The 27,584-nt window shown below is 47.1% G+C and overlaps 48 non-coding genes across 48 annotated transcripts in view; 26 read left to right on the top strand and 22 right to left on the bottom strand.

Annotated features, from left to right (window-relative positions):
* Positions 1–347: 347 nt before the first annotated feature.
* TRNAK-CUU (transfer RNA lysine (anticodon CUU)) lies at positions 348–420 on the bottom strand. The gene has a single exon. It is a non-coding gene; the product is annotated as a tRNA-Lys (tRNA).
* Positions 421–527: 107 nt separating this feature from the next.
* Positions 528–598, top strand: TRNAG-GCC (transfer RNA glycine (anticodon GCC)). The gene has a single exon. It is a non-coding gene; the product is annotated as a tRNA-Gly (tRNA).
* An 861-nt stretch (positions 599–1,459) lies between these two features.
* On the bottom strand, positions 1,460–1,532 carry TRNAK-CUU (transfer RNA lysine (anticodon CUU)). The gene has a single exon. It is a non-coding gene; the product is annotated as a tRNA-Lys (tRNA).
* Positions 1,533–1,639: 107 nt separating this feature from the next.
* Positions 1,640–1,710, top strand: TRNAG-GCC (transfer RNA glycine (anticodon GCC)). Its single transcript has one exon. It is a non-coding gene; the product is annotated as a tRNA-Gly (tRNA).
* A 1,041-nt stretch (positions 1,711–2,751) lies between these two features.
* TRNAG-GCC (transfer RNA glycine (anticodon GCC)) lies at positions 2,752–2,822 on the top strand. The gene has a single exon. It is a non-coding gene; the product is annotated as a tRNA-Gly (tRNA).
* Positions 2,823–3,683: 861 nt separating this feature from the next.
* On the bottom strand, positions 3,684–3,756 carry TRNAK-CUU (transfer RNA lysine (anticodon CUU)). Its single transcript has one exon. It is a non-coding gene; the product is annotated as a tRNA-Lys (tRNA).
* Positions 3,757–3,863: 107 nt separating this feature from the next.
* On the top strand, positions 3,864–3,934 carry TRNAG-GCC (transfer RNA glycine (anticodon GCC)). Its single transcript has one exon. It is a non-coding gene; the product is annotated as a tRNA-Gly (tRNA).
* A 1,036-nt stretch (positions 3,935–4,970) lies between these two features.
* On the top strand, positions 4,971–5,041 carry TRNAG-GCC (transfer RNA glycine (anticodon GCC)). The gene has a single exon. It is a non-coding gene; the product is annotated as a tRNA-Gly (tRNA).
* Positions 5,042–5,902: 861 nt separating this feature from the next.
* TRNAK-CUU (transfer RNA lysine (anticodon CUU)) lies at positions 5,903–5,975 on the bottom strand. Its single transcript has one exon. It is a non-coding gene; the product is annotated as a tRNA-Lys (tRNA).
* Positions 5,976–6,082: 107 nt separating this feature from the next.
* Positions 6,083–6,153, top strand: TRNAG-GCC (transfer RNA glycine (anticodon GCC)). Its single transcript has one exon. It is a non-coding gene; the product is annotated as a tRNA-Gly (tRNA).
* Positions 6,154–7,014: 861 nt separating this feature from the next.
* On the bottom strand, positions 7,015–7,087 carry TRNAK-UUU (transfer RNA lysine (anticodon UUU)). The gene has a single exon. It is a non-coding gene; the product is annotated as a tRNA-Lys (tRNA).
* A 107-nt stretch (positions 7,088–7,194) lies between these two features.
* TRNAG-GCC (transfer RNA glycine (anticodon GCC)) lies at positions 7,195–7,265 on the top strand. Its single transcript has one exon. It is a non-coding gene; the product is annotated as a tRNA-Gly (tRNA).
* An 861-nt stretch (positions 7,266–8,126) lies between these two features.
* TRNAK-CUU (transfer RNA lysine (anticodon CUU)) lies at positions 8,127–8,199 on the bottom strand. Its single transcript has one exon. It is a non-coding gene; the product is annotated as a tRNA-Lys (tRNA).
* Positions 8,200–8,306: 107 nt separating this feature from the next.
* On the top strand, positions 8,307–8,377 carry TRNAG-GCC (transfer RNA glycine (anticodon GCC)). The gene has a single exon. It is a non-coding gene; the product is annotated as a tRNA-Gly (tRNA).
* Positions 8,378–9,238: 861 nt separating this feature from the next.
* Positions 9,239–9,311, bottom strand: TRNAK-UUU (transfer RNA lysine (anticodon UUU)). Its single transcript has one exon. It is a non-coding gene; the product is annotated as a tRNA-Lys (tRNA).
* A 107-nt stretch (positions 9,312–9,418) lies between these two features.
* On the top strand, positions 9,419–9,489 carry TRNAG-GCC (transfer RNA glycine (anticodon GCC)). Its single transcript has one exon. It is a non-coding gene; the product is annotated as a tRNA-Gly (tRNA).
* Positions 9,490–10,350: 861 nt separating this feature from the next.
* TRNAK-CUU (transfer RNA lysine (anticodon CUU)) lies at positions 10,351–10,423 on the bottom strand. The gene has a single exon. It is a non-coding gene; the product is annotated as a tRNA-Lys (tRNA).
* A 107-nt stretch (positions 10,424–10,530) lies between these two features.
* TRNAG-GCC (transfer RNA glycine (anticodon GCC)) lies at positions 10,531–10,601 on the top strand. Its single transcript has one exon. It is a non-coding gene; the product is annotated as a tRNA-Gly (tRNA).
* Positions 10,602–11,457: 856 nt separating this feature from the next.
* Positions 11,458–11,530, bottom strand: TRNAK-CUU (transfer RNA lysine (anticodon CUU)). Its single transcript has one exon. It is a non-coding gene; the product is annotated as a tRNA-Lys (tRNA).
* A 107-nt stretch (positions 11,531–11,637) lies between these two features.
* On the top strand, positions 11,638–11,708 carry TRNAG-GCC (transfer RNA glycine (anticodon GCC)). The gene has a single exon. It is a non-coding gene; the product is annotated as a tRNA-Gly (tRNA).
* Positions 11,709–12,569: 861 nt separating this feature from the next.
* Positions 12,570–12,642, bottom strand: TRNAK-CUU (transfer RNA lysine (anticodon CUU)). The gene has a single exon. It is a non-coding gene; the product is annotated as a tRNA-Lys (tRNA).
* Positions 12,643–12,749: 107 nt separating this feature from the next.
* On the top strand, positions 12,750–12,820 carry TRNAG-GCC (transfer RNA glycine (anticodon GCC)). Its single transcript has one exon. It is a non-coding gene; the product is annotated as a tRNA-Gly (tRNA).
* A 1,951-nt stretch (positions 12,821–14,771) lies between these two features.
* On the bottom strand, positions 14,772–14,844 carry TRNAK-CUU (transfer RNA lysine (anticodon CUU)). Its single transcript has one exon. It is a non-coding gene; the product is annotated as a tRNA-Lys (tRNA).
* Positions 14,845–14,956: 112 nt separating this feature from the next.
* TRNAG-GCC (transfer RNA glycine (anticodon GCC)) lies at positions 14,957–15,027 on the top strand. The gene has a single exon. It is a non-coding gene; the product is annotated as a tRNA-Gly (tRNA).
* An 861-nt stretch (positions 15,028–15,888) lies between these two features.
* TRNAK-CUU (transfer RNA lysine (anticodon CUU)) lies at positions 15,889–15,961 on the bottom strand. The gene has a single exon. It is a non-coding gene; the product is annotated as a tRNA-Lys (tRNA).
* A 107-nt stretch (positions 15,962–16,068) lies between these two features.
* Positions 16,069–16,139, top strand: TRNAG-GCC (transfer RNA glycine (anticodon GCC)). The gene has a single exon. It is a non-coding gene; the product is annotated as a tRNA-Gly (tRNA).
* Positions 16,140–16,984: 845 nt separating this feature from the next.
* On the bottom strand, positions 16,985–17,057 carry TRNAK-CUU (transfer RNA lysine (anticodon CUU)). The gene has a single exon. It is a non-coding gene; the product is annotated as a tRNA-Lys (tRNA).
* A 112-nt stretch (positions 17,058–17,169) lies between these two features.
* Positions 17,170–17,240, top strand: TRNAG-GCC (transfer RNA glycine (anticodon GCC)). Its single transcript has one exon. It is a non-coding gene; the product is annotated as a tRNA-Gly (tRNA).
* An 856-nt stretch (positions 17,241–18,096) lies between these two features.
* TRNAK-CUU (transfer RNA lysine (anticodon CUU)) lies at positions 18,097–18,169 on the bottom strand. Its single transcript has one exon. It is a non-coding gene; the product is annotated as a tRNA-Lys (tRNA).
* Positions 18,170–18,276: 107 nt separating this feature from the next.
* TRNAG-GCC (transfer RNA glycine (anticodon GCC)) lies at positions 18,277–18,347 on the top strand. The gene has a single exon. It is a non-coding gene; the product is annotated as a tRNA-Gly (tRNA).
* Positions 18,348–19,192: 845 nt separating this feature from the next.
* On the bottom strand, positions 19,193–19,265 carry TRNAK-CUU (transfer RNA lysine (anticodon CUU)). The gene has a single exon. It is a non-coding gene; the product is annotated as a tRNA-Lys (tRNA).
* Positions 19,266–19,377: 112 nt separating this feature from the next.
* TRNAG-GCC (transfer RNA glycine (anticodon GCC)) lies at positions 19,378–19,448 on the top strand. Its single transcript has one exon. It is a non-coding gene; the product is annotated as a tRNA-Gly (tRNA).
* A 1,041-nt stretch (positions 19,449–20,489) lies between these two features.
* Positions 20,490–20,560, top strand: TRNAG-GCC (transfer RNA glycine (anticodon GCC)). Its single transcript has one exon. It is a non-coding gene; the product is annotated as a tRNA-Gly (tRNA).
* Positions 20,561–21,405: 845 nt separating this feature from the next.
* Positions 21,406–21,478, bottom strand: TRNAK-CUU (transfer RNA lysine (anticodon CUU)). Its single transcript has one exon. It is a non-coding gene; the product is annotated as a tRNA-Lys (tRNA).
* Positions 21,479–21,590: 112 nt separating this feature from the next.
* Positions 21,591–21,661, top strand: TRNAG-GCC (transfer RNA glycine (anticodon GCC)). Its single transcript has one exon. It is a non-coding gene; the product is annotated as a tRNA-Gly (tRNA).
* A 671-nt stretch (positions 21,662–22,332) lies between these two features.
* Positions 22,333–22,403, top strand: TRNAG-GCC (transfer RNA glycine (anticodon GCC)). Its single transcript has one exon. It is a non-coding gene; the product is annotated as a tRNA-Gly (tRNA).
* Positions 22,404–22,524: 121 nt separating this feature from the next.
* TRNAK-CUU (transfer RNA lysine (anticodon CUU)) lies at positions 22,525–22,597 on the bottom strand. The gene has a single exon. It is a non-coding gene; the product is annotated as a tRNA-Lys (tRNA).
* A 107-nt stretch (positions 22,598–22,704) lies between these two features.
* On the top strand, positions 22,705–22,775 carry TRNAG-GCC (transfer RNA glycine (anticodon GCC)). The gene has a single exon. It is a non-coding gene; the product is annotated as a tRNA-Gly (tRNA).
* An 860-nt stretch (positions 22,776–23,635) lies between these two features.
* Positions 23,636–23,708, bottom strand: TRNAK-CUU (transfer RNA lysine (anticodon CUU)). Its single transcript has one exon. It is a non-coding gene; the product is annotated as a tRNA-Lys (tRNA).
* Positions 23,709–23,815: 107 nt separating this feature from the next.
* TRNAG-GCC (transfer RNA glycine (anticodon GCC)) lies at positions 23,816–23,886 on the top strand. The gene has a single exon. It is a non-coding gene; the product is annotated as a tRNA-Gly (tRNA).
* An 860-nt stretch (positions 23,887–24,746) lies between these two features.
* TRNAK-CUU (transfer RNA lysine (anticodon CUU)) lies at positions 24,747–24,819 on the bottom strand. Its single transcript has one exon. It is a non-coding gene; the product is annotated as a tRNA-Lys (tRNA).
* Positions 24,820–24,926: 107 nt separating this feature from the next.
* TRNAG-GCC (transfer RNA glycine (anticodon GCC)) lies at positions 24,927–24,997 on the top strand. Its single transcript has one exon. It is a non-coding gene; the product is annotated as a tRNA-Gly (tRNA).
* Positions 24,998–25,858: 861 nt separating this feature from the next.
* TRNAK-CUU (transfer RNA lysine (anticodon CUU)) lies at positions 25,859–25,931 on the bottom strand. The gene has a single exon. It is a non-coding gene; the product is annotated as a tRNA-Lys (tRNA).
* Positions 25,932–26,038: 107 nt separating this feature from the next.
* On the top strand, positions 26,039–26,109 carry TRNAG-GCC (transfer RNA glycine (anticodon GCC)). The gene has a single exon. It is a non-coding gene; the product is annotated as a tRNA-Gly (tRNA).
* Positions 26,110–26,230: 121 nt separating this feature from the next.
* On the bottom strand, positions 26,231–26,303 carry TRNAK-CUU (transfer RNA lysine (anticodon CUU)). The gene has a single exon. It is a non-coding gene; the product is annotated as a tRNA-Lys (tRNA).
* Positions 26,304–26,410: 107 nt separating this feature from the next.
* On the top strand, positions 26,411–26,481 carry TRNAG-GCC (transfer RNA glycine (anticodon GCC)). The gene has a single exon. It is a non-coding gene; the product is annotated as a tRNA-Gly (tRNA).
* Positions 26,482–27,342: 861 nt separating this feature from the next.
* Positions 27,343–27,415, bottom strand: TRNAK-CUU (transfer RNA lysine (anticodon CUU)). Its single transcript has one exon. It is a non-coding gene; the product is annotated as a tRNA-Lys (tRNA).
* Positions 27,416–27,527: 112 nt separating this feature from the next.
* Positions 27,528–27,584, top strand: part of TRNAG-GCC (transfer RNA glycine (anticodon GCC)) — a 71-nt gene continuing 14 nt past the window's right edge. The window contains exon 1 of the tRNA in view: positions 27,528–27,584. This exon is cut by the window's right edge and continues 14 nt beyond it. This is a non-coding gene — a tRNA (tRNA-Gly).

The following is a 27,584-nucleotide window of genomic DNA, read 5'->3' as shown; positions in this document are numbered from 1 at the left end:
ATGACCCTAAGATTAATAGTCTTATGCTCTAGCGACTGTTCTAGTCGGGCTTGGTTACGTAGGCTTGGAGGTGATGGCAAGGCAAGGCATCCTGACACTCCTGCTTTGTTTTATACACTAAAGTACATGAGTAAGTGTAAAATTAGGCATCTGTGGAGCATTGGTGGTTCAGTGGTAGAATTCTCGCCTGCCACGCGTGAGGCCCGGAATCGATTCCCGGCCAATGCAGTCCTGAGTTTTTGCTGATATGGCAGTGTATTTTGTGAAAGTGAGGACAGCCATTTGCGCTGTGGTGGTGCAAGTATACAGTGTTCCACATACAATGGTACAGGAAAAGAAAAAACATCCGCCCAACGTGGGGCTCTAACCCACGACCCTGAGATTAAGAGTCTCATGCTCTACCGACTGAGCTAGCCAGGCTTGGTTGAGAATGCATGGAGGTGATGGCAAGGCAAGGCATCCTGACACTCCTGCTTTGTTTCATACACTAAAGTACACGAGTAAGTGTAAAATTAAGTATCTGTGGAGCATTGGTGGTTCAGTGGTAGAATTCTTGCCTGCCACGCGGGAGGCCCGGGTTCGATTCCCGGCCAATGCAATCCTGAGTTTTTGCTGATATGGCAGTGCATTTTGTGAAAGTGAGGACAGCCATTTGCGCTGTGGTGGTGCAAGTTGACAGTGTTCCACATACAATGGTACAGGAAAAGAAAAAAAACATACGCCCAATGTGGGGCTCGAACCCACGACCCTGAGATTAAGAGTCTCATGCTTTACCGACTGTGTTAGCAATGCTTGGTAACTAAGGAGTTGTGGTGATGGAAAGGGAAGGCATCCTGACTCTCCTGCTTTGTTTTGTACACTAAAGTACATGAGTAAGTTTAAAATTAAGCATCTGTGGATCATTGGTGGTTCAGTGGTAGAAATCTAGCCGGCCACGTGGGAGGCCGGGTTCAATTCCCGGTCAATACATTCCTGAGTTTTTGCTGATAGGGCAGTGCATTTTGTGAAAGTGAGGACAGCCATTTGCGCTGTGGTGATGCAAGTATACACTGTTCCACATACAATGATACAGGAAGAGAAAAAAACAACTGCCCAACATGGAGCTCAAATACATGACCCTAAGATTAATAGTCTTATGCTCTAGCGACTGTGCTAGTCGGGCTTGGTTACGTAGGCTTGGAGGTGATGGCAAGGCAAGGCATCCTGACACTCCTGCTTTTTTTTATACACTAAAGTACATGAGTAAGTGTAAAATTAGGCATCTGTGGAGCATTGGTGGTTCAGTGGTAGAATTCTCGCCTGCCACGCGTGAGGCCCGGAATCGATTCCCGGCCAATGCAGTCCTGAGTTTTTGCTGATATGGCAGTGTATTTTGTGAAAGTGAGGACAGCCATTTGCGCTGTGGTGGTGCAAGTATACAGTGTTCCACATACAATGGTACAGGAAAAGAAAAAACATCCGCCCAACGTGGGGCTCGAACCCACGACCCTGAGATTAAGAGTCTCATGCTCTACCGACTGAGCTAGCCAGGCTTGGTTGTGAATGTATGGAGGTGATGGCAAGGCAAGGCATCCTGACACTCCTGCTTTGTTTCATACACTAAAGTACACGAGTAAGTGTAAAATTAAGTATCTGTGGAGCATTGGTGGTTCAGTGGTAGAATTCTCGCCTGCCACGCGGGAGACCCGGGTTCGATTCCCGGCCAACACAGTCCTGAGTTTTTGCTGATATGGCAGTGCATTTTGTGAAAGTGAGGACAGCCATTTGTGCTGTGGTGGGGCAAGTTGATAGTGTTCCACATACAATGGTACAGGAAAAGAAAAAAAACATCCGCCCAATGTGGGGCTCAAACCCACGACCCTGAGATTAAGAGTCTCATGCTTTACTGACTGAGTTAGCAATGCTTGGTAACCGAGGAGTTGTGGTGATGGCAAGGCAAGGCATCCTGACTCTCCTGCTTTGTTTTGTACACTAAAGTACATGAGTAAGTCTAAAATTAAGCATCTGTGGATCATTGGTGGTTCAGTGGTAGAAATCTAGCCGGCCACGTGGGAGGCCGGGTTCAATTCCCGGTCAATACATTCCTGAGTTTTTGCTGATAGGGCAGTGCATTTTGTGAAAGTGAGGACAGCCATTTGCGCTGTGGTGATGCAAGTATACACTGTTCCACATACAATGGTACAGGAAGAGAAAAAAACAACTGCACAACATGGAGCTCAAATACATGACCCTAAGATTAATAGTCTTATGCTCTAGCGACTGTGCTAGTCGGGCTTGGTTATGTAGGCTTGGAGGTGATGGCAAGGCAAGGCATCCTGACACTCCTGCTTTGTTTTATACACTAAAGTACATGAGTAAGTGTAAAATTAGGCATCTGTGGAGCATTGGTGGTTCAGTGGTAGAATTCTCGCCTGCCACGCGTGAGGCCCAGAATCGATTCCCGGCCAATGCAGTCCTGAGTTTTTGCTGATATGGCAGTGTATTTTGTGAAAGTGAGGACAGCCATTTGCGCTGTGGTGGTGCAAGTATACAGTGTTCCACATACAATGGTACAGGAAAAGAAAAAACATCCGCCCAACGTGGGGTTCGAACCCACGACCCTGAAATTTAGAGTCTCATGCTCTACCGACTGAGCTAGCCAGGATTGGTTGAGAAAGTGTGGAGGTGATGGCAAGGCAAGGCATCCTGACACTCCTGCTTTGTTTCATACACTAAAGTACACGAGTAAGTGTAAAATTAAGTATCTGTGGAGCATTGGTGGTTCAGTGGTAGAATTCTTGCCTGCCACGCGGGAGGCCCGGGTTCGATTCCCGGCCAATGCAGTCCTGAGTTTTTGCTGATATGGCAGTGCATTTTGTGAAAGTGAGGACAGTCATTTGCGCTGTGGTGGTGCAAGTTGAAAGTGTTCCACATACAATGGTACAGGAAAAGAAAAAAAACATCCGCCCAATGTGGGGCTCGAACCCACGACCCTGAGATTAAGAGTCTCATGCTTTACCGACTGAGTTAGCAATGCTTGGTAACCGAGGAGTTGTGGTGATGGAAAGGGAAGGCATCCTGACTCTCCTGCTTTGTTTTGTACACTAAAGTACATGAGTAAGTTTAAAAATAAGCATCTGTGGATCATTGGTGGTTCAGTGGTAGAAATCTAGTCGGCCACGTGGGAGGCCGGGTTCAATTCCCGGTCAATACATTCCTGAGTTTTTGCTGATAGGGCAGTGCATTTTGTGAAAGTGAGGACAGCCATTTGCGCTGTGGTGATGCAAGTATACACTGTTCCACATACAATGGTACAGGAAGAGAAAAAAACAACTGCCCAACATGGAGCTCAAATACATGACCCTAAGATTAATAGTTTTATGCTCTAGCGACTGTGCTAGTCGGGCTAGGTTACGTAGGCTTGGAGGTGATGGCAAGGCAAGGCATCCTGACACTCCTGCTGTGTTTTATACACTAAAGTACATGAGTAAGTGTAAAATTAGGCATCTGTGGAGCATTGGTGGTTCAGTGGTAGAATTCTCGCCTGCCACGCGTGAGGCCCGGAATCGATTCCCGGCCAATGCAGTCCTGAGTTTTTGCTGATATGGCAGTGTATTTTGTGAAAGTGAGGACAGCCATTTGCGCTGTGGTGGTGCAAGTATACAGTGTTCCACATACAATGGTACAGGAAAAGAAAAAACATCCGCCCAACGTGGGGCTCGAACCCACGACGCTGAGATTAAGAGTCTCATGCTCTACCGACTGAGCTAGCCAGGCTTGGTTGAGAATGTATAGAGGTGATGGCAAGGCAAGGCATCCTGACACTCCTGCTTTGTTTCATACACTAAAGTACACGAGTAAGTGTAAAATTAAGTATCTGTGGAGCATTGGTGGTTCAGTGGTAGAATTCTCGCCTGCCACGCGGGAGGACCGGGTTCGATTCCCGGCCAATGCAGTCCTGAGTTTTTGCTGATATGGCAATGCATTTTGTGAAAGTGAGGACAGCCATTTGTGCTGTGGTGGGGCAAGTTGACAGTGTTCCACATACAATGGTACAGGAAAAGAAAAAAAACATCCGCCCAATGTGGGGCTCAAACCCACGACCCTGATATTAAGAGTCTCATGCTTTACCGACTGAGTTAGCAATGCTTGGTAACCGAGGAGTTGTGGTGATGGCAAGGCAAGGCATCCTGACTCTCCTGCTTTGTTTTGTACACTAAAGTACATGAGTAAGTTTAAAAATAAGCATCTGTGGATCATTGGTGGTTCAGTGGTAGAAATCTAGCCGGCCACGTGGGAGGCAGGGTTCCATTCCCGGCCAATGCAGTCCTGAGTTTTTGCTGATATGGCAGTGTATTTTGTGAAAGTGAGGACAGCCATTTGCGCTGTGGTGGTGCAAGTATACACTGTTCCACATACAATGGTACAGGAAGAGAAAAAAACAACTGCACAACATGGAGCTCAAATACATGACCCTAAGATTAATAGTCTTATGCTCTAGCGACTGTGCTAGTCGGGCTTGGTTATGTAGGCTTGGAGGTGATGGCAAGGCAAGGCATCCTGACACTCATGCTTTGTTTTATACACTAAAGTACATGAGTAAGTGTAAAATTAGGCATCTGTGGAGCATTGGTGGTTCAGTGGTAGAATTCTCGCCTGCCACGCGTGAGGCCCGGAATCGATTCCCGGCCAATGCAGTCCTGAGTTTTTGCTGATATGGCAGTGTATTTTGTGAAAGTGAGGACAGCCATTTGCGCTGTGGTGGTGCAAGTATACAGTGTTCCACATACAATGGTACAGGAAAAGAAAAAACATCCGACCAACGTGGGGCTCGAACCCACGACCCTGAAATTTAGAGTCTCATGCTCTACCGACTGAGCTAGCCAGGCTTGGTTGAGAATGCATGGAGGTGATGGCAAGGCATCCTGACACTCCTGCTTTGTTTCATACACTAAAGTACACGAGTAAGTGTAAAATTAAGTATCTGTGGAGCATTGGTGGTTCAGTGGTAGAATTCTTGCCTGCCACGCGGGAGGCCCGGGTTCGATTCCCGGCCAATGCAGTCCTGAGTTTTTGCTGATATGGCAGTGCATTTTGTGAAAGTGAGGACAGCCATTTGCGCTGTGGTGGTGCAAGTTGACAGTGTTCCACATACAATGGTACAGGAAAAGAAAAAAAACATCCGCCCGATGTGGGGCTCGAACCCACGACCCTGAGATTAAGAGTCTCATGCTTTACCGACTGAGTTAGCAATGCTTGGTAACCGAGGAGTTGTGGTGATGGAAAGGGAAGGCATCCTGACTCTCCTGCTTTGTTTTGTACACTAAAGTACATGAGTAAGTTTAAAAATAAGCATCTGTGGATCATTGGTGGTTCAGTGGTAGAAATCTAGTCGGCCACGTGGGAGGCCGGGTTCAATTCCCGGTCAATACATTCCTGAGTTTTTGCTGATAGGGCAGTGCATTTTGTGAAAGTGAGGACAGCCATTTGCGCTGTGGTGATGCAAGTATACACTGTTCCACATACAATGGTACAGGAAGAGAAAAAAACAACTGCCCAACATGGAGCTCAAATACATGACCCTAAGATTAATAGTTTTATGCTCTAGCGACTGTGCTAGTCGATCTTGGTTACGTAGGCTTGGAGGTGAAGGCAAGGCAAGGCATCCTGACACTCCTGCTTTGTTTTATACACTAAAGTACATGAGTAAGTGTAAAATTAGGCATCTGTGGAGCATTGGTGGTTCAGTAGTAGAATTCTCGCCTGCCACGCGTGAGGCCCGGAATCGATTCCCGGCCAATGCAGTCCTGAGTTTTTGCTGATATGGCAGTATATTTTGTGAAAGTGAGGACAGCCATTTGCGCTGTGGTGGTGCAAGTATACAGTGTTCCACATACAATGGTACAGGAAAAGAAAAAACATCCGCCCAACGTGGGGCTCGAACCCACGAACCTGAGATTAAGAGTCTCATGCTCTACCGACTGAGCTAGCCAGGCTTGGTTGAGAATGTAAGGAGGTGATGGCAAGGCAAGGCATTCTGACACTCCTGCTTTGTTTCATAAACTAAAGTACACGACTAAGTGTAAAATTAAGTATCTGTGGAGTATTGGTGGTTCAGAGGTAGAATTCTCGCCTGCCACGCGGGAGGCCTGGGTTCGATTCCCGGCCAATGCAGTCCTGAGTTTTTGCTGATATGGCAGTGCATTTTGTGAAAGTGAGGACAGCCATTTGCGCTGTGGTGGTGCAAGTTGACAGTGTTCCACATACAATGGTACAGGAAAAGAAAAAAAACATCCGCCCAATGTGGGGTTCGAACCCACGACCCTGAGATTAAGAGTCTCATGCTTTACTGACTGAGTTAGCAATGCTTGGTAACCGAGGAGTTGTGGTGATGGCAAGGCAAGGCATCCTGACTCTCCTGCTTTGTTTTGTACACTAAAGTACATGAGTAAGTCTAAAATTAAGCATCTGTGGATCATTGGTGGTTCAGTGGTAGAAATCTAGCCGGCCACGTGGGAGGCCGGGTTCAATTCCCGGTCAATACATTCCTGAGTTTTTGCTGATAGGGCAGTGCATTTTGTGAAAGTGAGGACAGCCATTTGCGCTGTTTTGATGCAAGTATACACTGTTCCACATACAATGGTACAGGAAGAGAAAAAAACAACTGCCCAACATGGAGCTCAAATACATGACCCTAAGATTAATAGTCTTATGCTCTAGCGACTGTGCTAGTCGGGCTTGGTTACGTAGGCTTGGAGGTGATGGCAAGGCAAGGCATCCTGACACTCCTGCTTTGTTTTATACACTAAAGTACATGAGTAAGTGTAAAATTAGGCATCTGTGGAGCATTGGTGGTTCAGTGGTAGAATTCTCGCCTGCCACGCGTGAGGCCCGGAATCGATTCCCGGCCAATGCAGTCCTGAGTTTTTGCTGATATGGCAGTGTATTTTGTGAAAGTGAGGACAGCCATTTGCGCTGTGGTGGTGCAAGTATACAGTGTTCCACATACAATGGTACAGGAAAAGAAAAAACATCCGCCCAACGTGGGGCTCGAACCCCCGACCCTGAGATTAAAAGTCTCATGCTCTACCGACTGAGCTAGCCAGGCTTGGTTGAGAATGTATGGAGGTGATGGCAAGGCAAGGCATCCTGACACTCCTGCTTTGTTTCATACACTAAAGTACACGAGTAAGTGTAAAATTAAGTATCTGTGGAGCATTGGTGGTTCAGTGGTAGAATTCTGGCCTGCCACGCGGGAGACCCAGGTTCGATTCCTGGCCAATGCAGTCCTGAGTTTTTGCTGATATGGCAGTGCATTTTGTGAAAGTGAGGACAGCCATTTGCGCTGTGGTGGTGCAAGTTGACAATGTTCCACATACAATGGTACAGGAAAAGAAAAAAAACATCCGCCCGATGTGGGGCTCGAACCCACGACCCTGAGATTAAGAGTCTCATGCTTTACCGACTGAGTTAGCAATGCTTGGTAACCGAGGAGTTGTGGTGATGGAAAGGGAAGGCATCCTGACTCTCCTGCTTTGTTTTGTACACTAAAGTACATGAGTAAGTTTAAAAATAAGCATCTGTGGATCATTGGTGGTTCAGTGGTAGAAATCTAGTCGGCCACGTGGGAGGCCGGGTTCAATTCCCGGTCAATACATTCCTGAGTTTTTGCTGATAGGGCAGTGCATTTTGTGAAAGTGAGGACAGCCATTTGCGCTGTGGTGATGCAAGTATACACTGTTCCACATACAATGGTACAGGAAGAGAAAAAAACAACTGCCCAACATGGAGCTCAAATACATGACCCTAAGATTAATAGTTTTATGCTCTAGCGACTGTGCTAGTCGATCTTGGTTACGTAGGCTTGGAGGTGAAGGCAAGGCAAGGCATCCTGACACTCCTGCTTTGTTTTATACACTAAAGTACATGAGTAAGTGTAAAATTAGGCATCTGTGGAGCATTGGTGGTTCAGTAGTAGAATTCTCGCCTGCCACGCGTGAGGCCCGGAATCGATTCCCGGCCAATGCAGTCCTGAGTTTTTGCTGATATGGCAGTATATTTTGTGAAAGTGAGGACAGCCATTTGCGCTGTGGTGGTGCAAGTATACAGTGTTCCACATACAATGGTACAGGAAAAGAAAAAACATCCGCCCAACGTGGGGCTCGAACCCACGAACCTGAGATTAAGAGTCTCATGCTCTACCGACTGAGCTAGCCAGGCTTGGTTGAGAATGTAAGGAGGTGATGGCAAGGCAAGGCATTCTGACACTCCTGCTTTGTTTCATAAACTAAAGTACACGACTAAGTGTAAAATTAAGTATCTGTGGAGCATTGGTGGTTCAGAGGTAGAATTCTCGCCTGCCACGCGGGAGGCCTGGGTTCGATTCCCGGCCAATGCAGTCCTGAGTTTTTGCTGATATGGCAGTGCATTTTGTGAAAGTGAGGACAGCCATTTGCGCTGTGGTGGTGCAAGTTGACAGTGTTCCACATACAATGGTACAGGAAAAGAAAAAAAACATCCGCCCAATGTGGGGTTCGAACCCACGACCCTGAGATTAAGAGTCTCATGCTTTACTGACTGAGTTAGCAATGCTTGGTAACCGAGGAGTTGTGGTGATGGCAAGGCAAGGCATCCTGACTCTCCTGCTTTGTTTTGTACACTAAAGTACATGAGTAAGTCTAAAATTAAGCATCTGTGGATCATTGGTGGTTCAGTGGTAGAAATCTAGCCGGCCACGTGGGAGGCCGGGTTCAATTCCCGGTCAATACATTCCTGAGTTTTTGCTGATAGGGCAGTGCATTTTGTGAAAGTGAGGACAGCCATTTGCGCTGTTTTGATGCAAGTATACACTGTTCCACATACAATGGTACAGGAAGAGAAAAAAACAACTGCCCAACATGGAGCTCAAATACATGACCCTAAGATTAATAGTCTTATGCTCTAGCGACTGTGCTAGTCGGGCTTGGTTACGTAGGCTTGGAGGTGATGGCAAGGCAAGGCATCCTGACACTCCTGCTTTGTTTTATACACTAAAGTACATGAGTAAGTGTAAAATTAGGCATCTGTGGAGCATTGGTGGTTCAGTGGTAGAATTCTCGCCTGCCACGCGTGAGGCCCGGAATCGATTCCCGGCCAATGCAGTCCTGAGTTTTTGCTGATATGGCAGTGTATTTTGTGAAAGTGAGGACAGCCATTTGCGCTGTGGTGGTGCAAGTATACAGTGTTCCACATACAATGGTACAGGAAAAGAAAAAACATCCGCCCAACGTGGGGCTCGAACCCCCGACCCTGAGATTAAAAGTCTCATGCTCTACCGACTGAGCTAGCCAGGCTTGGTTGAGAATGTATGGAGGTGATGGCAAGGCAAGGCATCCTGACACTCCTGCTTTGTTTCATACACTAAAGTACACGAGTAAGTGTAAAATTAAGTATCTGTGGAGCATTGGTGGTTCAGTGGTAGAATTCTGGCCTGCCACGCGGGAGACCCAGGTTCGATTCCTGGCCAATGCAGTCCTGAGTTTTTGCTGATATGGCAGTGCATTTTGTGAAAGTGAGGACAGCCATTTGCGCTGTGGTGGTGCAAGTTGACAATGTTCCACATACAATGGTACAGGAAAAGAAAAAAAACATCCGCCCAATGTGGAGCTCGAACCCACGACCCTGAGATTAAGAGTCTCATGCTTTACCGACTGAGTTAGCAATGCTTGGTAACCGAGGAGTTGTGGTGATGGCAAGGCAAGGCATCCTGACTCTCCTGCTTTGTTTTGTACACTAAAGTAGATGAGTAAGTCTAAAATTAAGCATCTGTGGATCATTGGTGGTTCAGTGGTAGAAATCTAGCCGGCCTCGTGGGAGGCCGGGTTCAATTCCCGGTCAATACATTCCTGAGTTTTTGCTGATAGGGCAGTGCATTTTGTGAAAGTGAGGACAGCCATTTGCGCTGTGGTGATGCAAGTATACACTGTTCCACATACAATGGTACAGGAAGAGAAAAAAACAACTGCCCAACATGGAGCTCAAATACGTGACCCTAAGATTAATAGTCTTATGCTCTAGCGACTGTGCTAGTCGGGCTTGGTTACGTAGGCTTGGAGGTGATGGCAAGGCAAGGCATCCTGACACTCCTGCTTTGTTTTATACACTAAAGTACATGAGTAAGTGTAAAATTAGGCATCTGTGGAGCATTGGTGGTTCAGTGGTAGAATTCTCGCCTGCCACGCGTGAGGCCCGGAATCGATTCCCGGCCAATGCAGTCCTGAGTTTTTGCTGATATGGCAGTGTATTTTGTGAAAGTGAGGACAGCCATTTGCGCTGTGGTGGTGCAAGTATACAGTGTTCCACATACAATGGTACAGGAAAAGAAAAAACATCCGCCCAACGTGGGGCTCGAACCCACGACCCTGAGATTAAGAGTCTCATGCTCTACCGACTGAGCTAGCCAGGCTTATTTGAGAATGTATGGAGGTGATGGCAAGGCAAGACATTCTGACACTCCTGCTTTGTTTCATACACTAAAGTACACGAGCAAGTGTAAACTTAAGTATCTGTGGAGCATTGGTGGTTCAGTGATAGAATTCTCGCCTGCCATGCGGGAGGTCTGGGTTCGATTCCCGGCCAATGCAGTCCTGAGTTTTTGCTGATATGGCAGTGCATTTTGTGAAAGTGAGAACAGCCATTTGCGCTGTGGTGGTGCAAGTTGACAGTGTTCCACATACAATGGTACAGGAAAAGAAAAAAAACATCCGCCCAATGTGGGGCTCGAACCCACGACCCTAAGATTAAGAGTCTCATGCTTTACCGACTGAGTTAGCTATGCTTGGTAACCGAGGCGTTGTGGTGATGGCAAGGCATCCTGACTCTCCTGCTTTGTTTTGTACACTAAAGTACATGAGTAAGTCTAAAATTAAGCATCTGTGGATCATTGGTGGTTCAGTGGTAGAAATCTAGCCGGCCACGTGGGAGGCCGGGTTCAATTCCCGGTCAATACATTCCTGAGTTTTTGCTGATAGGGCAGTGCATTTTGTGAAAGTGAGGACAGCCATTTGCGCTTTGGTGATGCAAGTATACACTGTTCCACATACAATGGTACAGGAAGAGAAAAAAACAACTGCCCAACATGGAGCTCAAATACATGACCCTAAGATTAATAGTCTTATGCTCTAGCGACTGTGCTAGTCGGGCTTGATTACGTAGGCTTGGAGGTGATGGCAAGGCAAGGCATCCTGACACTCCTGCTTTGTTTTATACACTAAAGTACATGAGTAAGTGTAAAATAAGGCATCTGTGGAGCATTGGTGGTTCAGTGGTAGAATTCTCGCCTGCCACGCGTGAGGCCCGGAATCGATTCCCGGCCAATGCAGTCTTGAGTTTTTCCTGATATGGCAGTGTATTTTGTGAAAGTGAGGACAGCCATTTGCGCTGTTGTGGTGCAAGTATACAGTGTTCCACATACAATGGTACAGGAAAAGAAAAAACATCCGCCCAACGTGGGGCTCGAACCCACGACCCTGAGATTAAGAGTCTCATGCTCTACCGACTGAGCTAGCCAGTCTTGGTTGAGAATGTATGGAGGTGATGGCAAGGCAAGGCATCCTGACACTCCTGCTTTGCTTCATACACTAAAGTACATGAGTAAGTGTAAAATTAAGTATCTGTGGAGCATTGGTGGTTCAGTGGTAGAATTCTCGCCTGCCACGCGGGAGGCCCAGGTTTGATTCCCGGCCAATGCAGTCCTGAGTTTTTGCTGATATGGCAGTGCATTTTGTGAAAGTGAGGACAGCCATTTGCGCTGTGGTGGTGCAAGTTGACAGTGTTCCACATACAATGGTACAGGAAAAGAAAAAAAACATCCGCCCAATGTGGGGCTCGAACCCACGACCCTGAGATTAAGAGCCTCATGCTTTACCGACTGAGTTAGCAATGCTTGGTAACTGAGGAGATGTGGTGATGGCAAGGCAAGGCATCCTGACTCTCCTGCTTTGTTTTGTACACTAAAGTACATGAGTAAGTCTAAAATTAAGCATCTGTGGATCATTGGTGGTTCAGTGGTAGAAATCTAGCCGGCCACGTGGGAGGCCGGGTTCAATTCCCGGTCAATACATTCCTGAGTTTTTGCTGATAGGGCAGTGCATTTTGTGAAAGTGAGGACAGCCATTTGCGCTGTGGTGATGCAAGTATACACTGTTCCACATACAATGGTACAGGAAGAGAAAAAAACAACTGCCCAACATGGAGCTCAAATACATGACCCTAAGATTAATAGTCTTATGCTCTAGCGACTGTGCTAGTCGGGCTTGGTTACGTAGGCTTGGAGGCGATGGCAAGGCAAGGCATCCTGACACTCCTGCTTTGTTTTATACACTAAAGTACATGAGTAAGTGTAAAATTAGGCATCTGTGGAGCATTGGTGGTTCAGTAGTAGAATTCTCGCCTGCCACGCGTGAGGCCCGGAATCGATTCCCGGCCAATGCAGTCTTGAGTTTTTCCTGATATGGCAGTGTATTTTGTGAAAGTGAGGACAGCCATTTGCGCTGTTGTGGTGCAAGTATACAGTGTTCCACATACAATAGTACAGGAAAAGAAAAAACATCCGCCCAACGTTGGGCTCGAACCCACAACCCTGAGATTAAGAGTCTCATGCTCTACCGACTGAGCTAGCCAGGCTTGGTTGAGAACGTATGGAGGTGATGGCAAGGCAAGGCATCCTGACACTCCTGCTTTGTTTCATACACTAAAGTACACGAGTAAGTGTAAAATTAAGTATCCGTGGAGCATTGGTGGTTCAGTGGTAGAATTCTCGCCTGCCACGCGGGAGGCCCGGGTTCGATTCCCGGCCAATGCAGTCTGAGTTTTTGCTGATATGGCAGTGCATTTTGTGAAAGTGAGGACAGCCATTTGCGCTGTGGTGGTGCAAGTTGACAGTGTTCCACATACAATGGTACAGGAAAAGAAAAACAACATCCGCCCAATGTGGGGCTCGAACCCACGACCCTGAGATTAAGAGCCTCATGCTTTACCGACTGAGTTAGCAATGCTTGGTAACTGAGGAGTTGTGGTGATGGCAAGGCAAGGCATACTGACTCTCCTACTTTGTTTTGTACACTAAAGTACATGAGTAAGTCTAAAATTAAGCATCTGTGGATCATTGGTGGTTCAGTGGTAGAAATCTAGCCGGCCACGTGGGAGGCCGGGTTCAATTCCCGGTCGATACATTCCTGAGTTTTTGCTGATAGGGCAGTGCATTTTGTGAAAGTGAGGACAGCCATTTGCGCTGTGGTATTGCAAGTATACACTGTTCCACATACAATGGTACAGGAAGAGAAAAAAACAACTGCCCAACATGGAGCTCAAATACATGACCCTAAGATTAATAGTCTTATGCTCTAGCGACTGTGCTAGTCGGGCTTGGTTACGTAGGCTTGGAGGTGATGGCAAGGCATCCTGACACTCCTGCTTTGTTTTATACACTAAAGTACATGAGTAAGTGTAAAATTAGGCATCTGTGGAGCATTGGTGGTTCAATAGTAGAATTCTCGCCTGCCACGCGTGAGGCCCGGAATCGATTCCCGGCCAATGCAGTCCTGAGTTTTTGCTGATATGGCAGTGTATTTTGTGAAAGTGAGGACAGCCATTTGCGCTGTGGTGGTGCAAGTATACAGTGTTCCACATACAATGGTACAGGAAAAGAAAAAACATCCGCCCAACGTGGGGCTCGAAAACACGACCCTGAGATTAAGAGTCTCATGCTCTACCGACTGAGCTAGCCAGGCTAGGTTGAGAAAGTATGGAGGTGATGGCAAGGCAAGGCATCCTCACACTCCTGCTTTGTTTCATAAACTAAAGTACACGAGTAAGTGTAAAATTAAGTATCTGTGGAGCATTGGTGGTTCAGTGGTAGAATTCTCCCCTGCCACGCGGGAGGCCTGGGTTCGATTCCCTGCCAATGCAGTCCTGAGTTTTTGCTGATATGGCAGTGCATTTTGTGAAAGTGAGGACAGCCATTTGCGCTGTGGTGGTGCAAGTTGACAGTGTTCCACATACAATGGTACAGGAAAAGAAAAAAAACATCCGCCCAATGTGGGGCTCGGACCCATGACCCTGAGATTAAGAGTCTTATGCTTTACCGACTGAGTTAGCAATGCTTGGTAACCGAGGAGTTGTGGTGATGGCAAGGCAAGGCATCCTGACTCTCCTGCTCTGTTTTGTACACTAAAGTACATGAGTAAGTCTAAAATTAAGCATCTGTGGATCATTGGTGGTTCAGTGGTAGAAATCTAGCCGGCCACGTGGGAGGCTGGGTTCAAATCCCGGTCAATACATTCCTGAGTTTTTGCTGATAGGGCAGTGCATTTTGTGAAAGTGAGGACAGCCATTTGCGCTGTGGTGATGCAAGTATACACTGTTCCACATACAATGGTACAGGAAGAGAAAAAAACAACTGCCCAACATGGAGCTCAAATACATGACCCTAAGATTAATAGTCTTATGCTCTAGCGACTGTGCTAGTCGGGCTTGGTTACGTAGGCTTGGAGGTGATGGCAAGGCATCCTGACACTCCTGCTTTGTTTTATACACTAAAGTACATGAGTAAGTGTAAAATTAGGCATCTGTGGTTCAGTGGTAGAATTCTCGCCTGCCACGCGTGAGGCCCGGAATCGATTCCCGGCCAATGCAGTCCTGAGTTTTTGCTGATATGGCAGTGTATTTTGTGAAAGTGAGGACAGCCATTTGCGCTGTGGTGGTGCAAGTTGACAGTGTTCCACATACAATGGTACAGGAAAAGAAAAAACATCCGCCTAACGTGGGGCTCGAACTCACGACCCTGAGATTAAGAATCTCAAGCTCTACCGACTGAGCTAGCCAGGCTTGGTTGTGAATGTATGGAGGTGATGGCAAGGCAAGGCAAGGCATCCTGACACTCCTGCTTTGTTTCATACACTAAAGTACATGAGTAAGTGTAAAATTAAGTACCTGTGGAGCATTGGTGATTCAGTGGTAGAATTCTCGCCTGCCACGCGGGAGGCCCGTGTTCGATTCCCGGCCAATGCAGTCCTGAGTTTTTGCTGATATGGCAGTGCATTTTGTGAAAGTGAGGACAGCAATTTGCGCTGTGGTGGTGCAAGTTGACAGTGTTCCACATACAATGGTACAGGAAAAGAAAAAAAACATCCGCCCAATGTGGGGCTCGAACCCACGACCCTGAGATTAAGAGTCTCATGCTTTACCGACTGAGTTAGCAATGCTTGGTAACCGAGGAGTTGTGGTGATGGCAAAGCAAGGCATCCTGACTCTCCTGCTTTGTTTTGTACACTAAAGTACATGAGTAAGTCTAAAATTAAGCATCTGTGGATCATTGGTGGTTCAGTGGTAGAAATCTAGCCGGCCACGTGGGAGGCCAGGTTCAATTTCCGGTCAATACATTCCTGAGTTTTTGCTGATAGGGCAGTGCATTTTGTGAAAGTGAGGACAGCCATTTGCGCTGTGGTGATGCAAGTATACACTGTTCCACATACAATGGTACAGGAAGAGAAAAAAACAACTGCCCAACATGGAGCTCAAATACATGACCCTAAGATTAATAGTCTTATGCTCTAGCGACTGTGCTAGTCGGGCTTGGTTACGTAGGCTTGGAGGTGATGGCAAGGCAAGGCATCCTGACACTCCTGCTTTGTTTTATACACTAAAGTACATGAGTAAGTGTAAAATAAGGCATCTGTGGAGCATTGGTGGTTCAGTGGTAGAATTCTCGCCTGCCACGCGTGAGGCCCGGAATCGATTCCCGGCCAATGCAGTCCTGAGTTTTTGCTGATATGGCAGTGTATTTTGTGAAAGTGAGGACAGCCATTTGCGCTGTGGTGGTGCAAGTTGACAGTGTTCCACATACAATGGTACAGGAAAAGAAAAAACATCCGCCTAACGTGGGGCTCGAACTCACGATCCTGAGATTAAGAATCTCATGCTCTACCGACTGAGCTAGCCAGGCTTGGTTAAGAATGTATGGAGGTGATGGCAAGGCAAGGCATCCTGACACTCCTGCTTTGTTTCATACACTAAAGTACACGAGTAAGTGTAAAATTAAGTATCTGTGGAGCATTGGTGGTTCAGTGGTAGAATTCTCCCCTGCCATGCGGGAGGCCTGGGTTCGATTCCCGGCCAATGCAGTCCTGAGTTTTTGCTGATATGGCAGTGCATTTTGTGAAAGTGAGGACAGCCATTTGCGCTGTGGTGGTGCAAGTTGACAGTGTTCCACATACAATGGTACAGGAAAAGAAAAAAAACATCCGCCCAATGTGGGGCTCGGACCCATGACCCTGAGATTAAGAGTCTTATGCTTTACCGACTGAGTTAGCAATGCTTGGTAACCGAGGAGTTGTGGTGATGGCAAGGCAAGGCATCCTGACTCTCCTGCTCTGTTTTGTACACTAAAGTACATTAGTAAGTCTAAAATTAAGCATCTGTGGATCATTGGTGGTTCAGTGGTAGAAATCTAGCCGGCCACGTGGGAGGCTGGGTTCAAATCCCGGTCAATACATTCCTGAGTTTTTGCTGATAGGGCAGTGCATTTTGTGAAAGTGAGGACAGCCATTTGCGCTGTGGTGATGCAAGTATACACTGTTCCACATACAATGGTACAGGAAGAGAAAAAAACAACTGCCCAACATGGAGCTCAAATACATGACCCTAAGATTAATAGTCTTATGCTCTAGCGACTGTGCTAGTCGGGCTTGGTTACGTAGGCTTGGAGGTGATGGCAAGGCATCCTGACACTCCTGCTATGTTTTATACACTAAAGTACATGAGTAAGTGTAAAATTAGGCATCTGTGGTTCAGTGGTAGAATTCTCGCCTGCCACGCGTGAGGCCCGGAATCGATTCCCGGCCAATGCAGTCCTGAGTTTTTGCTGATATGGCAGTGTATTTTGTGAAAGTGAGGACAGCCATTTGCGCTGTGGTGGTGCAAGTTGACAGTGTTCCACATACAATGGTACAGGAAAAGAAAAAACATCCGCCTAACGTGGGGCTCGAACTCACGACCCTGAGATTAAGAATCTCAAGCTCTACCGACTGAGCTAGCCAGGCTTGGTTGCGAATGTATGGAGGTGATGGCAAGGCAAGGCAAGGCATCCTGACACTCCTGCTTTGTTTCATACACTAAAGTACATGAGTAAGTGTAAAATTAAGTACCTGTGGAGCATTGGTGATTCAGTGGTAGAATTCTCGCCTGCCACGCGGGAGGCCCGTGTTCGATTCCCGGCCAATGCAGTCCTGAGTTTTTGCTGATATGGCAGTGCATTTTGTGAAAGTGAGGACAGCCATTTGCGCTGTGGTGGTGCAAGTTGACAGTGTTCCACATACAATGGTACAGGAAAAGAAAAACAACATCCGCCCAATGTGGGGCTCGAACCTACGACCCTGAGATTAAGAGCCTCATGCTTTACCGACTGAGTTAGCAATGCTTGGTAACTGAGGAGTTGTGGTGATGGCAAGGCAAGGCATACTGACTCTCCTACTTTGTTTTGTACACTAAAGTACATGAGTAAGTCTAAAATTAAGCATCTGTGGATCATTGGTGGTTCAGTGGTAGAAATCTAGCCGGCCACGTGGGAGGCCGGGTTCAATTCCCGGTCGATACATTCCTGAGTTTTTGCTGATAGGGCAGTGCATTTTGTGAAAGTGAGGACAGCCATTTGCGCTGTGGTATTGCAAGTATACACTGTTCCACATACAATGGTACAGGAAGAGAAAAAAACAACTGCCCAACATGGAGCTCAAATACATGACCCTAAGATTAATAGTCTTATGCTCTAGCGACTGTGCTAGTCGGGCTTGGTTACGTAGGCTTGGAGGTGATGGCAAGGCATCCTGACACTCCTGCTTTGTTTTATACACTAAAGTACATGAGTAAGTGTAAAATTAGGCATCTGTGGAGCATTGGTGGTTCAATAGTAGAATTCTCGCCTGCCACGCGTGAGGCCCGGAATCGATTCCCGGCCAATGCAGTCCTGAGTTTTTGCTGATATGGCAGTGTATTTTGTGAAAGTGAGGACAGCCATTTGCGCTGTGGTGGTGCAAGTATACAGTGTTCCACATACAATGGTACAGGAAAAGAAAAAACATCCGCCCAACGTGGGGCTCGAACCCACGACCCTGAGATTAAGAGTCTCATGCTCTACCGACTGAGCTAGCCAGGCTAGGTTGAGAAAGTATGGAGGTGATGGCAAGGCAAGGCATCCTCACACTCCTGCTTTGTTTCATAAACTAAAGTACACGAGTAAGTGTAAAATTAAGTATCTGTGGAGCATTGGTGGTTCAGTGGTAGAATTCTCCCCTGCCACGCGGGAGGCCTGGGTTCGATTCCCGGCCAATGCAGTCCTGAGTTTTTGCTGATATGGCAGTGCATTTTGTGAAAGTGAGGACAGCCATTTGCGCTGTGGTGGTGCAAGTTGACAGTGTTCCACATACAATGGTACAGGAAAAGAAAAAAAACATCCGCCCAATGTGGGGCTCGGACCCATGACCCTGAGATTAAGAGTCTTATGCTTTACCGACTGAGTTAGCAATGCTTGGTAACCGAGGAGTTGTGGTGATGGCAAGGCAAGGCATCCTGACTCTCCTGTTCTGTTTTGTACACTAAAGTACATGAGTAAGTCTAAAATTAAGCATCTGTGGATCATTGGTGGTTCAGTGGTAGAAATCTAGCCGGCCACGTGGGAGGCTGGGTTCAAATCCCGGTCAATACATTCCTGAGTTTTTGCTGATAGGGCAGTGCATTTTGTGAAAGTGAGGACAGCCATTTGCGCTGTGGTGATGCAAGTATACACTGTTCCACATACAATGGTACAGGAAGAGAAAAAAACAACTGCCCAACATGGAGCTCAAATACATGACCCTAAGATTAATAGTCTTATGCTCTAGCGACTGTGCTAGTCGGGCTTGGTTACGTAGGCTTGGAGGTGATGGCAAGGCATCCTGACACTCCTGCTTTGTTTTATACACTAAAGTACATGAGTAAGTGTAAAATTAGGCATCTGTGGTTCAGTGGTAGAATTCTCGCCTGCCACGCGTGAGGCCCGGAATCGATTCCCGGCCAATGCAGTCCTGAGTTTTTGCTGATATGGCAGTGTATTTTGTGAAAGTGAGGACAGCCATTTGCGCTGTGGTGGTGCAAGTTGACAGTGTTCCACATACAATGGTACAGGAAAAGAAAAAACATCCGCCTAACGTGGGGCTCGAACTCACGACCCTGAGATTAAGAATCTCAAGCTCTACCGACTGAGCTAGCCAGGCTTGGTTGTGAATGTATGGAGGTGATGGCAAGGCAAGGCAAGGCATCCTGACACTCCTGCTTTGTTTCATACACTAAAGTACATGAGTAAGTGTAAAATTAAGTACCTGTGGAGCATTGGTGATTCAGTGGTAGAATTCTCGCCTGCCACGCGGGAGGCCCGTGTTCGATTCCCGGCCAATGCAGTCCTGAGTTTTTGCTGATATGGCAGTGCATTTTGTGAAAGTGAGGACAGCAATTTGCGCTGTGGTGGTGCAAGTTGACAGTGTTCCACATACAATGGTACAGGAAAAGAAAAAAAACATCCGCCCAATGTGGGGCTCGAACCCACGACCCTGAGATTAAGAGTCTCATGCTTTACCGACTGAGTTAGCAATGCTTGGTAACCGAGGAGTTGTGGTGATGGCAAAGCAAGGCATCCTGACTCTCCTGCTTTGTTTTGTACACTAAAGTACATGAGTAAGTCTAAAATTAAGCATCTGTGGATCATTGGTGGTTCAGTGGTAGAAATCTAGCCGGCCACGTGGGAGGCCAGGTTCAATTTCCGGTCAATACATTCCTGAGTTTTTGCTGATAGGGCAGTGCATTTTGTGAAAGTGAGGACAGCCATTTGCGCTGTGGTGATGCAAGTATACACTGTTCCACATACAATGGTACAGGAAGAGAAAAAAACAACTGCCCAACATGGAGCTCAAATACATGACCCTAAGATTAATAGTCTTATGCTCTAGCGACTGTGCTAGTCGGGCTTGGTTACGTAGGCTTGGAGGTGATGGCAAGGCAAGGCATCCTGACACTCCTGCTTTGTTTTATACACTAAAGTACATGAGTAAGTGTAAAATAAGGCATCTGTGGAGCATTGGTGGTTCAGTGGTAGAATTCTCGCCTGCCACGCGTGAGGCCCGGAATCGATTCCCGGCCAATGCAGTCCTGAGTTTTTGCTGATATGGCAGTGTATTTTGTGAAAGTGAGGACAGCCATTTGCGCTGTGGTGGTGCAAGTTGACAGTGTTCCACATACAATGGTACAGGAAAAGAAAAAACATCCGCCTAACGTGGGGCTCGAACTCACGATCCTGAGATTAAGAATCTCATGCTCTACCGACTGAGCAAGCCAGGCTTGGTTAAGAATGTATGGAGGTGATGGCAAGGCAAGGCATCCTGACACTCCTGCTTTGTTTCATACACTAAAGTACACGAGTAAGTGTAAAATTAAGTATCTGTGGAGCATTGGTGGTTCAGTGGTAGAATTCTCCCCTGCCATGCGGGAGGCCTGGGTTCGATTCCCGGCCAATGCAGTCCTGAGTTTTTGCTGATATGGCAGTGCATTTTGTGAAAGTGAGGACAGCCATTTGCGCTGTGGTGGTGCAAGTTGACAGTGTTCCACATACAATGGTACAGGAAAAGAAAAAAAACATCCGCCCAATGTGGGGCTCGGACCCATGACCCTGAGATTAAGAGTCTTATGCTTTAACGACTGAGTTAGCAATGCTTGGTAACCGAGGAGTTGTGGTGATGGCAAGGCAAGGCATCCTGACTCTCCTGCTCTGTTTTGTACACTAAAGTACATTAGTAAGTCTAAAATTAAGCATCTGTGGATCATTGGTGGTTCAGTGGTAGAAATCTAGCCGGCCACGTGGGAGGCTGGGTTCAAATCCCGGTCAATACATTCCTGAGTTTTTGCTGATAGGGCAGTGCATTTTGTGAAAGTGAGGACAGCCATTTGCGCTGTGGTGATGCAAGTATACACTGTTCCACATACAATGGTACAGGAAGAGAAAAAAACAACTGCCCAACATGGAGCTCAAATACATGACCCTAAGATTAATAGTCTTATGCTCTAGCGACTGTGCTAGTCGGGCTTGGTTACGTAGGCTTGGAGGTGATGGCAAGGCATCCTGACACTCCTGCTTTGTTTTATACACTAAAGTACATGAGTAAGTGTAAAATTAGGCATCTGTGGTTCAGTGGTAGAATTCTCGCCTGCCACGCGTGAGGCCCGGAATCGATTCCCGGCCAATGCAGTCCTGAGTTTTTGCTGATATGGCAGTGTATTTTGTGAAAGTGAGGACAGCCATTTGCGCTGTGGTGGTGCAAGTTGACAGTGTTCCACATACAATGGTACAGGAAAAGAAAAAACATCCGCCTAACGTGGGGCTCGAACTCACGACCCTGAGATTAAGAATCTCAAGCTCTACCGACTGAGCTAGCCAGGCTTGGTTGCGAATGTATGGAGGTGATGGCAAGGCAAGGCAAGGCATCCTGACACTCCTGCTTTGTTTCATACACTAAAGTACATGAGTAAGTGTAAAATTAAGTACCTGTGGAGCATTGGTGATTCAGTGGTAGAATTCTCGCCTGCCACGCGGGAGGCCCGTGTTCGATTCCCGGCCAATGCAGTCCTGAGTTTTTGCTGATATGGCAGTGCATTTTGTGAAAGTGAGGACAGCCATTTGCGCTGTGGTGGTGCAAGTTGACAGTGTTCCACATACAATGGTACAGGAAAAGAAAAAAAACATCCGCCCAATGTGGGGCTCGAACCCACGACCCTGAGATTAAGAGTCTCATGCTTTACCGACTGAGTTAGCAATGCTTGGTAACCGAGGAGTTGTGGTGATGGCAAAGCAAGGCATCCTGACTCTCCTGCTTTGTTTTGTACACTAAAGTACATGAGTAAGTCTAAAATTAAGCATCTGTGGATCATTGGTGGTTCAGTGGTAGAAATCTAGCCGGCCACGTGGGAGGCCAGGTTCAATTCCCGGTCAATACATTCCTGAGTTTTTGCTGATAGGGCAGTGCATTTTGTGAAAGTGAGGACAGCCATTTGCGCTGTGGTGATGCAAGTATACACTGTTCCACATACAATGGTACAGGAAGAGAAAAAAACAACTGCCCAACATGGAGCTCAAATACATGACCCTAAGATTAATAGTCTTATGCTCTAGCGACTGTGCTAGTCGGGCTTGGTTACGTAGGCTTGGAGGTGATGGCAAGGCAAGGCATCCTGACACTCCTGCTTTGTTTTATACACTAAAGTACATGAGTAAGTGTAAAATTAGGCATCTGTGGAGCATTGGTGGTTCAGTGGTAGAATTCTCGCCTGCCACGCGGGAGGCCCGGGTTCGATTCCCGGCCAATGCAGTCCTGAGTTTTTGCTGATATGGCAGTGCATTTTGTGAAAGTGAGGACAGCCATTTGCGCTGTGGTGGTGCAAGTTGACAGTGTTCCACATACAATGGTACAGGAAAAGAAAAAAAACATCCGCCCAACGTGGGGCTCGAACCCACGACCCTGAGATTAAGAGTCTCATGCTCTACCGACTGAGCAAGCCGGGCTTGGTTGAGAATACATGGAGGTGATGGCAAGGCAAGGCATCCTGACACTCCTGCTTTATTTCATACACTAAAGTACACGAGTAAGTGTAAAATTAAGTATCTGTGGAGCATTGGTGGTTCAGTGGTAGAATTCTCGCCTGCCACGCGGGAGGCCCGTGTTCGATTCCCGGCCAATGCAGTCCCGAATTTTTGCTGATATGGCAGTGCATTTTGTGAAAGTGAGGACAGCCATTTGCGCTGTGGTGGGGCAAGTTGACAGTGTTCCACATACAATGGTACAGGAAAAGAAAAAAACATCCGCCCAATGTGGGGTTCGAACCCACGACCCTGAGATTAAGAGTCTCATGCTTTACCGACTTAGTTAGCAATGCTTGGGAACCGAGGAGTTGTGGTGATGGCAAGGCAAGGCATCCTGACTCTCCTGCTTTGTTTTGTACACTAAAGTACATGAGTAAGTCTAAAATTAAGCATCTGTGGATCATTGGTGGTTCAGTGGTAGAAATCTAGCCGGCCACGTGGGAGGCCAGGTTCAATTCCCGGTCAATACATTCCTGAGTTTTTGCTGATAGGGCAGTGCATTTTGTGAAAGTGAGGACAGCCATTTGCGCTGTGGTGATGCAAGTATACACTGTTCCACATACAATGGTACAGGAAGAGAAAAAAACAACTGCCCAACATGGAGCTCAAATACATGACCCTAAGATTAATAGTCTTATGCTCTAGCGACTGTGCTAGTCGGGCTTGGTTACGTAGGCTTGGAGGTGATGGCAAGGCAAGGCATCCTGACACTCCTGCTTTGTTTTATACACTAAAGTACATGAGTAAGTGTAAAATTAGGCATCTGTGGAGCATTGGTGGATCAGTGGTAGAATTCTCGCCTGCCACGCGCGAGGCCCGGAATCGATTCCCGGCCAATGCAGTCCTGAGTTTTTGCTGATATGGCAGTGTATTTTGTGAAAGTGAGGACAGCCATTTGCGCTGTGGTGGTGCAAGTATACAGTGTTCCACATACAATGGTACAGGAAAAGAAAAAACATCCGCCCAACGTGGGGCTCGAACCCACGACCCTGAGATTAAGAGTCTCATGCTCTACCGACTGAGCTAGCCAGGCTTGATTGCGAATGTATGGAGGTGATGGCAAGGCAAGGCATCCTGACACTCCTGCTTTGTTTCATACACTAAAGTACACGAGTAAGTGTAAAATTAAGTACCTGTGGAGCATTGGTGGTTCAGTGGTAGAATTCTCGCCTGCCACGCGGGAGGCCTGGGTTCGATTCCCGGCCAATGCAGTCCTGAGTTTTTGCTGATATGGCAGTGCATTTTGTGAAAGTGAGGACAGCCATTTGCGCTGTGGTGGTGCAAGTTGACAGTGTTCCACATACAATGGTACAGGAAAAGAAAAAAAACATCCGCCCAATGTGGGGCTCGAACTCACGACTCTGAGATTAAGAGTCTCATGCTTTACCGACTGAGTTAGCAATGCTTGGTAACCGAGGAGTTGTGGTGATGGCAAGGCAAGGCATCCTGACTCTCCTGCTTTGTTTTGTACACTAAAGTCCATGAGTAAGTCTAAAATTAAGCATCTGTGGATCATTGGTGGTTCAGTGGTAGAAATCTAGCCGGCCACGTGGGAGGCCGGGTTCAATTCCCGGTCAATACATTCCTGAGTTTTTGCTGATAGGGCAGTGCATTTTGTGAAAGTGAGGACAGCCATTTGCGCTGTGGTGATGCAAGTATACACTGTTCCACATACAATGGTACAGGAAGAGAAAAAAACAACTGCCCAACATGGAGCTCAAATACATGACCCTAAGATTAATAGTCTTATGCTCTAGCGACTGTGCTAGTCGGGCTTGGCTACGTAGGCTTGGAGGTGATGGCAAGGCAAGGCATCCTGACACTCCTGCTTTGTTTTATACACTAAAGTACATGAGTAAGTGTAAAATTAGGCATCTGTGGAGCATTGGTGGTTCAGTGGTAGAATTCTCGCCTGCCACGCGTGAGGCCCGGAATCGATTCCCGGCCAATGCAGTCCTGAGTTTTTGCTGATATGGCAGTGTATTTTGTGAAAGTGAGGACAGCCATTTGCGCTGTGGTGGTGCAAGTTGACAGTGTTCCACATACAATGGTACAGGAAAAGAAAAAAAAACGCCCAACGTGGGGCTCGAACCCACCACCCTGAGATTAAGAGTCTCATGCTCTACCGACTGAGCTAGCCAGGCTTGGTTGAGAATGTATGGAGGTGATGGCAGGGCAAGGCATCCTGACACTCCTGCTTTATTTCATACACTAAAGTACACGAGTAAGTGTAAAATTAAGTATCTGAGGAGCATTGGTGGTTCAGTGGTAGAATTCTCGCCTGCCACGCGGGAGGCCCGGGTTCGATTCCCGGCCAATGCAGTCCTGAGTTTTTGCTGATATGACAGTGCGTTTTGTGAAAGTGAGGACAGCCATTTGCGCTGTGGTGGGGCAAGTTGACAGTGTTCCACATACAATGGTACAGGAAAAGAAAAAAAACATCCGCCCAATGTGGGGCTCGACTCCACGACCCTGAGATTAAGAGTCTCATGCTTTACCGACTGAGTTAGCAATGCTTGGTAACCGAGGAGTTGTGGTGATGGCAAGGCAAGGCATCCTGACTCTCCTGCTTTGTTTTGTACACTAAAGTACATGAGTAAGTCTAAAATTAAGCATCTGTGGATCATTGGTGGTTCAGTGGTAGAAATCTAGCCGGCCACGTGGGAGGCCGGGTTCAATTCCCGGTCAATACATTCCTGAGTTTTTGCTGATAGGGCAGTGCATTTTGTGAAAGTGAGGACAGCCATTTGCGCTGTGGTGATGCAAGTATACACTGTTCCACATACAATGGTACAGGAAGAGAAAAAAACAACTGCCCAACATGGAGCTCAAATACATGACCCTAAGATTAATAGTCTTATGCTCTAGCGACTGTGCTAGTCGGGCTTCGTTACGTAGGCTTGGAGGTGATGGCAAGGCAAGGCATCCTGACACTCCTGCTTTGTTTTATACACTAAAGTACATGAGTAAGTGTAAAATTAGGCATCTGTGGAGCATTGGTGGATCAGTGGTAGAATTCTCGCCTGCCACGCGTGAGGCCCGGAATCGATTCCCGGCCAATGCAGTCCTGAGTTTTTGCTGATATGGCAGTGTATTTTGTGAAAGTGAGGACAGCCATTTGCGCTGTGGTGGTGCAAGTATACAGTGTTCCACATACAATGGTACAGGAAAAGAAAAAACATCCACCCAATGTGGGGCTCGAACCCACGACACTGAGATTAAGAGTCTCATGCTCTACCGACTGAGCTAGCCAGGCTTAGTTGCGAATGTATGGAGGTGATGGCAAGGCAAGGCATCCTGACACTCCTGCTTTGTTTCATACACTAAAGTACACGGGTAAGTGTAAAATTAAGTACCTGTGGAGCATTGGTGGTTCAGTGGTAGAATTCTCGCCTGCCACGCGGGAGGCCCGGGTTCGATTCCCGGCCAATGCAGTCCTGAGATTTTGCTGATATGGCAGTGCATTTTGTGAAAGTGAGGATAGCCATTTGCGCTGTGGTGGTGCAAGTTGACAGTGTTCCACATACAATGGTACAGGAAAAGAAAAAAAACATCCGCCCAATGTGGGGCTCGAACCCACGACCCTGAGATTAAGAGTCTCATGCTCTACCGACTGAGCTAGCCGGGCTTGGTTGAGAATACATGGTGGTGATGGCAAGGCAAGGCATCATGACACTCCTGCTTTATTTCATACACTAAAGTACACGAGTAAGTGTAAAATTAAGTATCTGTAGAGCATTGGTGGTTCAGTGGTAGAATTCTCGCCTGCCACGCGGGAGGTCCGGGTTCGATTCCCGGCCAATGCAGTCCTGAATTTTTGCTGATATGGCAGTGCATTTTGTGAAAGTGAGGACAGCCATTTGCGCTGTGGTGGGGCAAGTTGACAGTGTTCCACATACAATGGTACAGGAAAAGAAAAAAAACATCCGCCCAATGTGGGGCTCGACTCCACGACCCTGAGATTAAGAGTCTCATGCTTTACCGACTGAGTTAGCAATGCTTGGTAACCAAGGAGTTGTGGTGATGGCAAGGCAAGGCATCCTGACTCTCCTGCTTTGTTTTGTACACTAAAGTACATGAGTAAGTCTAAAATTAAGCATCTGTGGATCATTGGTGGTTCAGTGGTAGAAATCTAGCCGGCCACGTGGGAGGCCGGGTTCAATTCCCGGTCAATACATTCCTGAGTTTTTGCTGATAGGGCAGTGCATTTTGTGAAAGTGAGGACAGCCATTTGCGCTGTGGTGATGCAAGTATACACTGTTCCACATACAATGGTACAGGAAGAGAAAAAAACAACTGCCCAACATGGAGCTCAAATACATGACCCTAAGATTAATAGTCTTATGCTCTAGCGACTGTGCTAGTCGGGCTTGGTTACGTAGGCTTGGAGGTGATGGCAAGGCAAGGCATCCTGACACTCCTGCTTTGTTTTATACAGTAAAGTACATGAGTAAGTGTAAAATTAGGCATATATGGAGCATTGGTGGATCAGTGGTAGAATTCTCGCCTGCCACGCGTGAGGCCCGGAATCGATTCCCGGCCAATGCAGTCCTGAGTTTTTGCTGATATGGCAGTGTATTTTGTGAAAGTGAGGACAGCCATTTGCGCTGTGGTGGTGCAAGTATACAGTGTTCCACATACAATGGTACAGGAAAAGAAAAAACATCCGCCCAACGTGGGGCTCGAACCCACGACCATGAGATTAAGAGTCTCATGCTCTACCGACTGAGCTAGCCAGGGTTGGTTGCAAATGTATGGAGGTGATGGCAAGGCAAGGCAAGGCATCCTGACACTCCTGCTTTGTTTCATACACTAAAGTACACGAGTAAGTGTAAAATTAAGTACCTGTGGAGCAATGGTGGTTCAGTGGTAGAATTCTCGCCTGCCACGCGGGATGCCCGGGTTCAAT

The sequence above is a fragment of the Pseudophryne corroboree genome, chromosome 3, assembly GCF_028390025.1.
Source record: "Pseudophryne corroboree isolate aPseCor3 chromosome 3, aPseCor3.hap2, whole genome shotgun sequence".
Lineage (NCBI taxonomy): Eukaryota > Metazoa > Chordata > Amphibia > Anura > Myobatrachidae > Pseudophryne > Pseudophryne corroboree.
This window is presented reverse-complemented; position numbering and strand designations above follow the sequence as displayed.